Raw genomic sequence first — 10,000 nt, 5'->3', positions numbered from 1 at the left:
ATCGTTGAATGGCGGCCGAAGAGAATCCGCGCACCCGCGCGCCCCCGGAGGAGCACGCTAAGGCGGACGCGGCCTCGCAGCAAGGAAGATCCGTGGGAGGCCAAGGCACGGGACCGAGCTCGGATCCTGCACGCAGGTTGAAGCACCAGGGCGCGAACGCCGCGCAGGCGCGCGCATCCTGCACCGCCGGCCAGCACGAGGCCAACCAACGGCGAGAGCAGACCACGCCCGCGCTAAACGCCCGCACTTACCGGCACCCCTACGGCACTCACCTCGCCCAGGCCCGGCACGTTAGCGCTGACCCACTTCCCGACCAAGCCCGACACGCCCCGATCCTCAGAGCCAATCCTTATCCCGAAGTTACGGATCCAATTTGCCGACTTCCCTTACCTACATTATTCTATCGACTAGAGGCTCTTCACCTTGGAGACCTGCTGCGGATGTGGGTACGAACCGGCGCGACACCTCCACGTGGCCCTCTCCCGGATTTTCAAGGTCCGAGGGGAAGATCGGGACACCGCCGCAACTGCGGTGCTCTTCGCGTTCCAAACCCTATCTCCCTGCTAGAGGATTCCAGGGAACTCGAACGCTCATGCAGAAAAGAAAACTCTTCCCCGATCTCCCGACGGCGTCTCCGGGTCCTTTTGGGTTACCCCGACGAGCATCTCTAAAAGAGGGGCCCGACTTATATCGGTTCCGCTGCCGGGTTCCGGAATAGGAACCGGATTCCCTTTCGCCCAACGGGGGCCAGCACAAAGTGCATCATGCTATGACGGCCCCCATCAACATCGGATTTCTCCTAGGGCTTAGGATCGACTGACTCGTGTGCAACGGCTGTTCACACGAAACCCTTCTCCGCGTCAGCCCTCCAGGGCCTCGCTGGAGTATTTGCTACTACCACCAAGATCTGCACCGACGGCGGCTCCAGGCAGGCTCACGCCCAGACCCTTCTGCGCCCACCGCCGCGACCCTCCTACTCGTCAGGGCTTCGCGGCCGGCCGCGAGGACCGGCCATGACTGCCAGACTGACGGCCGAGTATAGGCACGACGCTTCAGCGCCATCCATTTTCAGGGCTAGTTGCTTCGGCAGGTGAGTTGTTACACACTCCTTAGCGGATTCCGACTTCCATGGCCACCGTCCTGCTGTCTTAAGCAACCAACGCCTTTCATGGTTTCCCATGAGCGTCGATTCGGGCGCCTTAACTCGGCGTTTGGTTCATCCCACAGCGCCAGTTCTGCTTACCAAAAGTGGCCCACTTGGCACTCCGATCCGAGTCGTTTGCTCGCGGCTTCAGCATATCAAGCAAGCCGGAGATCTCACCCATTTAAAGTTTGAGAATAGGTTGAGGTCGTTTCGGCCCCAAGGCCTCTAATCATTCGCTTTACCGGATGAGACTCGTACGAGCACCAGCTATCCTGAGGGAAACTTCGGAGGGAACCAGCTACTAGATGGTTCGATTAGTCTTTCGCCCCTATACCCAGCTCCGACGATCGATTTGCACGTCAGAATCGCTACGGACCTCCATCAGGGTTTCCCCTGACTTCGTCCTGGCCAGGCATAGTTCACCATCTTTCGGGTCCCAACGTGTACGCTCTAGGTGCGCCTCACCTCGCAATGAGGACGAGACGCCCCGGGAGTGCGGAGGCCGCCGCCCCGTGAAGGGCGGGGAAGCCCCATCCTCCCTCGGCCCGCGCAAGGCGAGACCTTCACTTTCATTACGCCTTTAGGTTTCGTACAGCCCAATGACTCGCGCACATGTTAGACTCCTTGGTCCGTGTTTCAAGACGGGTCGTGAAATTGTCCAAAGCTGAAGCGCCGCTGACGGGAGCGATTATTCCGCCCGAGAGCATCCCGAGCCAACAGCGGCGCGGGTCCGGGGCCGGGCCAGGTAGGTCCGTCATCCGGGAAGAACCGCGCGCGCTTGCCGGGAGCCCGAGCGCCCAAAGGGGCGAATCGACTCCTCCAGATATACCGCCGAGCAGCCAGCCAGGACACCGGGGCTCTGCCCAACAGACGCGAACCGAGGCCCGCGGAAGGACAGGCTGCGCACCCGGGCCGTAGGCCGGCACCCAGCGGGTCGCGACGTCCTACTAGGGGAGAAGTGCGGCCCACCGCACACCGGAACGGCCCCACCCCGCGGCGAGTGGAAAGGCAACCGGACACGACCCCGCCGCGGATTGCTCCGCGCGGGCGGCCGGCCCCATCTGCCGAGGGCGGGGGCCAGTGGCCGGATGGGCGTGAATCTCACCCGTTCGACCTTTCGGACTTCTCACGTTTACCCCAGAACGGTTTCACGTACTTTTGAACTCTCTCTTCAAAGTTCTTTTCAACTTTCCCTCACGGTACTTGTTCGCTATCGGTCTCGTGGTCATATTTAGTCTCAGATGGAGTTTACCACCCACTTGGAGCTGCACTCTCAAGCAACCCGACTCGAAGGAGAGGTCCCGCCGACGCTCGCACCGGCCGCTACGGGCCTGGCACCCTCTACGGGCCGTGGCCTCATTCAAGTTGGACTTGGGCTCGGCGCGAGGCGTCGGGGTAGTGGACCCTCCCAAACACCACATGCCACGACAGGCGGCAGCCTGCGGGGTTCGGTGCTGGACTCTTCCCTGTTCGCTCGCCGCTACTGGGGGAATCCTTGTTAGTTTCTTTTCCTCCGCTTAGTAATATGCTTAAATTCAGCGGGTAGTCTCGCCTGCTCTGAGGTCGTTGTACGAGGTGTCGCACGCCACACCGCCAGCCGGCTGTGCACGCTACCGAGAAAGTACCGGTATGCGAACCGCCAGGCGACGGGCGCGCATCGCACGTTTAAGGAGACGCGGCCGGCCACACAGGCGACCACGACACTCCCACGTCTCCGAAGCGGGACAAACGCCGCGCGCTTCAGTATACGTAGCCGACCCTCAGCCAGACGTGGCCCGGGAACGGAATCCATGGACCGCAATGTGCGTTCGAAACGTCGATGTTCATGTGTCCTGCAGTTCACATGTCGACGCGCAATTTGCTGCGTTCTTCATCGACCCACGAGCCGAGTGATCCACCGTCCTGGGTGATCTTTTCCTTTTCAGTCTCCCACTGTCTCTTTCAAGACAGTAGCATTTGCGGGACTGAGGCGTCTGACGGCCCCTGTTCCACTATTTTTTTTGTGTCCAACGGCCTCACAGCCGATGGGCGTCGTACGGCTCCACACCGGAGCGGACAGGCACTCGGGCGAACGTCATTCAAAACCGGCGCCAGGCGCCAGGTACCGCAGGCCAGCCGCTCCAGAGCTTCAGCGCTCGTACCACACAACAACAACACTTCCGCTAGTTTTGAGAGGCACGCGTGGTTCCGCACGCGGCGCACGGCCGTACAGGTAGCGTGTTGCGCGACACGACACGCACATCGAAAGACATGCAGTCTAGTCGGTAATGATCCTTCCGCAGGTTCACCTACGGAAACCTTGTTACGACTTTTACTTCCTCTAAATGATCAAGTTTGGTCATCTTTCCGGTAGCATCGGCAACGACAGAGTCGATGCCGCGTACCAGTCCGAAGACCTCACTAAATCATTCAATCGGTAGTAGCGACGGGCGGTGTGTACAAAGGGCAGGGACGTAATCAACGCGAGCTTATGACTCGCGCTTACTGGGAATTCCTCGTTCATGGGGAACAATTGCAAGCCCCAATCCCTAGCACGAAGGAGGTTCAGCGGGTTACCCCGACCTTTCGGCCTAGGAAGACACGCTGATTCCTTCAGTGTAGCGCGCGTGCGGCCCAGAACATCTAAGGGCATCACAGACCTGTTATTGCTCAATCTCGTGCGGCTAGAAGCCGCCTGTCCCTCTAAGAAGAAAAGTAATCGCTGACAGCACGAAGGATGTCACGCGACTAGTTAGCAGGCTAGAGTCTCGTTCGTTATCGGAATTAACCAGACAAATCGCTCCACCAACTAAGAACGGCCATGCACCACCACCCACCGAATCAAGAAAGAGCTATCAATCTGTCAATCCTTCCGGTGTCCGGGCCTGGTGAGGTTTCCCGTGTTGAGTCAAATTAAGCCGCAGGCTCCACTCCTGGTGGTGCCCTTCCGTCAATTCCTTTAAGTTTCAGCTTTGCAACCATACTTCCCCCGGAACCCAAAAGCTTTGGTTTCCCGGAGGCTGCCCGCCGAGTCATCGGAGGAACTGCGGCGGATCGCTGGCTGGCATCGTTTATGGTTAGAACTAGGGCGGTATCTGATCGCCTTCGAACCTCTAACTTTCGTTCTTGATTAATGAAAACATACTTGGCAAATGCTTTCGCTTCTGTTCGTCTTGCGACGATCCAAGAATTTCACCTCTAACGTCGCAATACGAATGCCCCCGCCTGTCCCTATTAATCATTACCTCGGGTTCCGAAAACCAACAAAATAGAACCGAGGTCCTATTCCATTATTCCATGCACACAGTATTCAGGCGGGCTTGCCTGCTTTAAGCACTCTAATTTGTTCAAAGTAAACGTGCCGGCCCACCGAGACACTCAACAAAGAGCACCCTGGTAGGATTTAAACGGGGTCCGCCTCGGGACGCGAAAGCACCCCTTCGGCTCGCCCCACCGGCAGGACGTCCCACGATACATGCCAGTTAAACACCGACGGGCGGTGAACCAACAGCGTGGGACACAAATCCAACTACGAGCTTTTTAACCGCAACAACTTTAATATACGCTATTGGAGCTGGAATTACCGCGGCTGCTGGCACCAGACTTGCCCTCCAATAGATACTCGTTAAAGGATTTAAAGTGTACTCATTCCGATTACGGGGCCTCGGATGAGTCCCGTATCGTTATTTTTCGTCACTACCTCCCCGTGCCGGGAGTGGGTAATTTGCGCGCCTGCTGCCTTCCTTGGATGTGGTAGCCGTTTCTCAGGCTCCCTCTCCGGAATCGAACCCTGATTCCCCGTTACCCGTTACAACCATGGTAGGCGCAGAACCTACCATCGACAGTTGATAAGGCAGACATTTGAAAGATGCGTCGCCGGTACGAGGACCGTGCGATCAGCCCAAAGTTATTCAGAGTCACCAAGGCAAACGGACCAGACAAGCCAATCCGATTGGTTTTGATCTAATAAAAGCGTCCCTTCCATCTCTGGTCGGGACTCTGTTTGCATGTATTAGCTCTAGAATTACCACAGTTATCCAAGTAACGTGGGTACGATCTAAGGAACCATAACTGATTTAATGAGCCATTCGCGGTTTCACCTTAATGCGGCTTGTACTGAGACATGCATGGCTTAATCTTTGAGACAAGCATATGACTACTGGCAGGATCAACCAGGGAGCTGCGTCAACTAGAGCTGAGCAGCCGGCCGCCCGGGAGTGTGTCCCGGGGGCCCGCGCGAACACGCAAGCGTCCGCTCAATTATTCTGCAAACAGGAGGAGGCCGAGCTCCCCTGCACGATACACCTCGAAACCCTCTCAGGTCCCGGCGGCGCGCAGCGCCGTCCTAGGTACTTGGTCGGTTTCGAGAGAGGCGCAATCGCCCGGAGTTAGGCGAGTAGACGGTTTTAGTGCGAACACCCTTGCTCCCAACTGAGCTTGCCGCTGCCGACAGAGGCCCGGGAGCGTGCTGTCGTGGCATTGCCGGCGGGAGACAACACGCGCCACCTATGGTGACCGGCAGCTCCAACGCCAGCGCCACACAAGGGCAAAGCCCCACTTGGGTGCAGAAGCGAACTCTCCCAGCACAGCGCACGCGCCAACAAGTCCGCACAACTGCGATACAAACCACCTGCGAGAACCGCTGGGGCGACCGAGCAGCAGACGGCGTCGCGGCGCCGAGTGCCAGGCGGCGGCGCATCCTCAACGCACACAGTCCTCAATCAGACCAGCACACTGCAGATGTCCACCGCGCTTCGCACCGGGCTCGGCTGAACCAACTTTGGCCGCCAGGCGCCGCGTGCAGGGTGCGCCGCAGCGTAGCTGCGCCGCCTGCCGGGCCCGTCGGCTGGCGCTCCTGCCACTCGGCGCCCCCCACCAGCCGCCTGTTGCGCGTGCGCCCACGCAGCGCGCGGCCAACACGCCGGGCGGCCCCCCTTCACCGGCCGGGAACAGTCCCACCAAGCCACCGCCGCGTATCGCTTCATACCCACATGGGCCTAGTCACGCGTGTGGATGTGGCGGGTACCGCTGAAACAACCGGTTAATAGCTGTACCGATCGTCGCCATCACAGATTCACCTCCAGCGTGAACAACCGCTCAACAACGGATTTCCAGTTCATTTGCGTATCTTGGGCAGTAAACGTAGATGTCCACCTACATTTGCGAATTCAACAATTCTTGCATGCCAGGATGTCATGTGTCACGACACGCTACATCAGACCACATACACACTGCGACATGTGCAGAAGAGAACACGTGGAAGGTGGCCCGCGCACGTATGCGATGTACCTTCCGCGATCCACTGTCAACCGGCATCTGCGGCATGTCCCAGATATGGAACGCGGTCCACCAGGGTAGCACTTTGTGTGAGGCAATACGACAAAGTCGGAATACACGCGTCACTACATCAGACGGCTCACGCTGACCTGACCTGACCTGACTCACCGCACCACCACCCCCAGCGACCCAGGGTGACATACAATGCGTTCGTACGTTCCTCCCACACGCCTCTACGGCGTACCACAGTGCAACCTAGCTGTTATTGGGAGACGAGACAAGTAGCATCAAGCACAACATATGGAAATTGAGATTCGACACCGTTGGGCACAGCCAGCGTACGGTCACACGTATCACACTACTTCACTCTGTACGTAACGACCGATGATCGGTACAGCGTGTGGGTTACGCGTACGACATCAGCGGACAATGGACACAGACCATACCACGACGTACACTGAGGGCGTCGACATCTGAATGCAACTGAACAGCTGCGAGGCTCATTTAACACTCAAACGCCAGACCGACCAGCTTGAGAGGACAGAGACACAAAGAGGGGGACAGAGGGGGACAGAGGGGGGGGAGGGGGGGGGTCGGCGATATAGTCCTATTGCAGTACAATTGACAGTGGATAGCAGGAATATGTGGAAAGTAAGCAACACTCGCAAGACATCTACATGAGGATAACAACGACACCAGAGATTCCGAGCAGTGAACTATGTTAGGCAAAGGGACAACGTGGGTTAGGTTAAGGGACAACGTGGGTTAGGTTAAGGGACAACGTGGGTTAGGTTAAGGGACAACGTGGGTTAGGTTAAGGGACAACGTGGGTTAGGTTAAGGGACAACGTGGGTTAGGTTAAGGGACAACGTGGGTTAGGTTAAGGGACAACGTGGGTTAGGTTAAGGGACAACGTGGGTTAGGTTAAGGGACAACGTGGGTTAGGTTAAGGGACAACGTGGGTTAGGTTAAGGGACAACGTGGGTTAGGTTAAGGGACAACATGGGTTAGGTTAAGGGACAACGTGGGTTAGGTTAAGGGACAACGTGGGTTAGGTTAAGGGACAACGTGGGTTAGGTTAAGGGACAACGTGGGTTAGGTTAAGGGACAACGTCGGTTAGGTTAAGGGACAACGTGGGTTAGGTTAAGGGACAACGTGGGTTAGGTTAAGGGACAACGTGGGTTAGGTTAAGGGACAACGTGGGTTAGGTTAAGGGACAACGTGGGTTAGGTTAAGGGACAACGTGGGTTAGGTTAAGGGACAACGTGGGTTAGGTTAAGGGACAACTTGAGTTAGGTTAAGGGACAACTTGAGTTAGGTTAAGGGACAACTTGAGTTAGGTTAAGGGACAACTTGAGTTAGGTTAAGGGACAACTTGAGTTAGGTTAAGGGACAACTTGAGTTAGGTTAAGGGACAACTTGAGTTAGGTTAAGGGACAACTTGAGTTAGGTTAAGGGACAACTTGAGTTAGGTTAAGGGACAACTTGAGTTAGGTTAAGGGACAAATTGAGTTAGGTTAAGGGACAAATTGAGTTAGGTTAAGGGACAAATTGAGTTAGGTTAAGGGACAAATTGAGTTAGGTTAAGGGACAAATTGAGTTAGGTTAAGGGACAAATTGAGTTAGGTTAAGGGACAAATTGAGTTAGGTTAAGGGACAAATTGAGTTAGGTTAAGGGACAAATTGAGTTAGGTTAAGGGACAACTTGAGTTAGGTTAAGGGACAAATTGAGTTAGGTTAAGGGACAACTTGAGTTAGGTTAAGGGACAACTTGAGTTAGGTTAAGGGACAACTTGAGTTAGGTTAAGGGACAACTTGAGTTAGGTTAAGGGACAACTTGAGTTAGGTTAAGGGACAACTTGAGTTAGGTTAAGGGACAACTTGAGTTAGGTTAAGGGACAACTTGAGTTAGGTTAAGGGACAACTTGAGTTAGGTTAAGGGACAACTTGAGTTAGGTTAAGGGACAACTTGAGTTAGGTTAAGGGACAAATTGAGTTAGGTTAAGGGACAAATTGAGTTAGGTTAAGGGACAAATTGAGTTAGGTTAAGGGACAACTTGAGTTAGGTTAAGGGACAAATTGAGTTAGGTTAAGGGACAAATTGAGTTAGGTTAAGGGACAACTTGAGTTAGGTTAAGGGACAACTTGAGTTAGGTTAAGGGACAACTTGAGTTAGGTTAAGGGACAACTTGAGTTAGGTTAAGGGACAACTTGAGTTAGGTTAAGGGACAACTTGAGTTAGGTTAAGGGACAACTTGAGTTAGGTTAAGGGACAACTTGAGTTAGGTTAAGGGACAACTTGAGTTAGGTTAAGGGACAACTTGAGTTAGGTTAAGGGACAACTTGAGTTAGGTTAAGGGACAAATTGAGTTAGGTTAAGGGACAAATTGAGTTAGGTTAAGGGACAAATTGAGTTAGGTTAAGGGACAACTTGAGTTAGGTTAAGGGACAACTTGAGTTAGGTTAAGGGACAACTTGAGTTAGGTTAAGGGACAACTTGAGTTAGGTTAAGGGACAACTTGAGTTAGGTTAAGGGACAACTTGAGTTAGGTTAAGGGACAAATTGAGTTAGGTTAAGGGACAAATTGAGTTAGGTTAAGGGACAACTTGAGTTAGGTTAAGGGACAACTTGAGTTAGGTTAAGGGACAACTTGAGTTAGGTTAAGGGACAACTTGAGTTAGGTTAAGGGACAAATTGAGTTAGGTTAAGGGACAAATTGAGTTAGGTTAAGCGATAATCTGGTACAGCCACAGTTAGGTTAAGCGATAATCTGGTACAGCCACAGTTAGGTTAAGCGATAATCTGGTACAGCCACAGTTAGGTTAAGCGATAATCTGGTACAGCCACAGTTAGGTTAAGCGATAAACTGGTACAGCCACAGTTAGGTTAAGCGATAAACTGGTACAGCCACAGTTAGGTTAAGCGATAAACTGGTACAGCCACAGTTAGGTTAAGCGATAAACTGGTACAGCCACAGTTAGGTTAAGCGATAAACTGGTACAGCCACAGTTAGGTTAAGCGATAAACTGGTACAGCCACAGTTAGGTTAAGCGATAAACTGGTACAGCCACAGTTAGGTTAAGCGATAAACTGGTACAGCCACAGTTAGGTTAAGCGATAAACTGGTACAGCCACAGTTAGGTTAAGCGATAAACTGGTACAGCCACAGTTAGGTTAAGCGATAAACTGGTACAGCCACAGTTAGGTTAAGCGATAAACTGGTACAGCCACAGTTAGGTTAAGCGATAAACTGGTACAGCCACAGTTAGGTTAAGCGATAAACTGGTACAGCCACAGTTAGGTTAAGCGATAAAGTTGGTTAAATTTGGTATTGTGTGGGAAGGGGGCAGAGAGAGAGGGGGGGGGGGGTGGATAGTGGTGGCAGTACACGGATGCCTGAGTCACCGTCAGATACGTCACGTCGGTTCGATGCTTGTAGCAAGAGGCTGGCGGATGTGTGTCTCTCACTTCTGCAATTTTTCATGTGGTATAACACGAGGGCGGGGGATGATATTTGGTGCCCCTCTGTGTAGGATGTGTGTTGGTGGTGTTGATTTATCTGAGCAATGGTAGTTGTCGGAGGAGTGGGGTATTGTGC

The 10,000-nt window shown here is 54.0% G+C and overlaps 2 non-coding genes and 1 pseudogene across 2 annotated transcripts; all 3 read right to left on the bottom strand.

The window, feature by feature from the left end:
- Positions 1–2,710, bottom strand: part of LOC126329775 (large subunit ribosomal RNA) — a 5,385-nt pseudogene extending 2,675 nt beyond the window's left edge.
- Positions 2,711–2,898: 188 nt separating this feature from the next.
- LOC126329778 (5.8S ribosomal RNA) lies at positions 2,899–3,053 on the bottom strand. Its single transcript, XR_007562530.1, has one exon. It is a non-coding gene; the product is annotated as a 5.8S ribosomal RNA (ribosomal RNA).
- Positions 3,054–3,409: 356 nt separating this feature from the next.
- Positions 3,410–5,302, bottom strand: LOC126329762 (small subunit ribosomal RNA). Its single transcript, XR_007562517.1, has one exon. It is a non-coding gene; the product is annotated as a small subunit ribosomal RNA (ribosomal RNA).
- Positions 5,303–10,000: the final 4,698 nt, after the last annotated feature.

The sequence above is a fragment of the Schistocerca gregaria genome, unplaced genomic scaffold, assembly GCF_023897955.1.
Source record: "Schistocerca gregaria isolate iqSchGreg1 unplaced genomic scaffold, iqSchGreg1.2 ptg001216l, whole genome shotgun sequence".
Lineage (NCBI taxonomy): Eukaryota > Metazoa > Arthropoda > Insecta > Orthoptera > Acrididae > Schistocerca > Schistocerca gregaria.
Note: the sequence above shows the minus strand (reverse complement) of the source record. Positions and strands in the feature narration are given on the sequence as shown.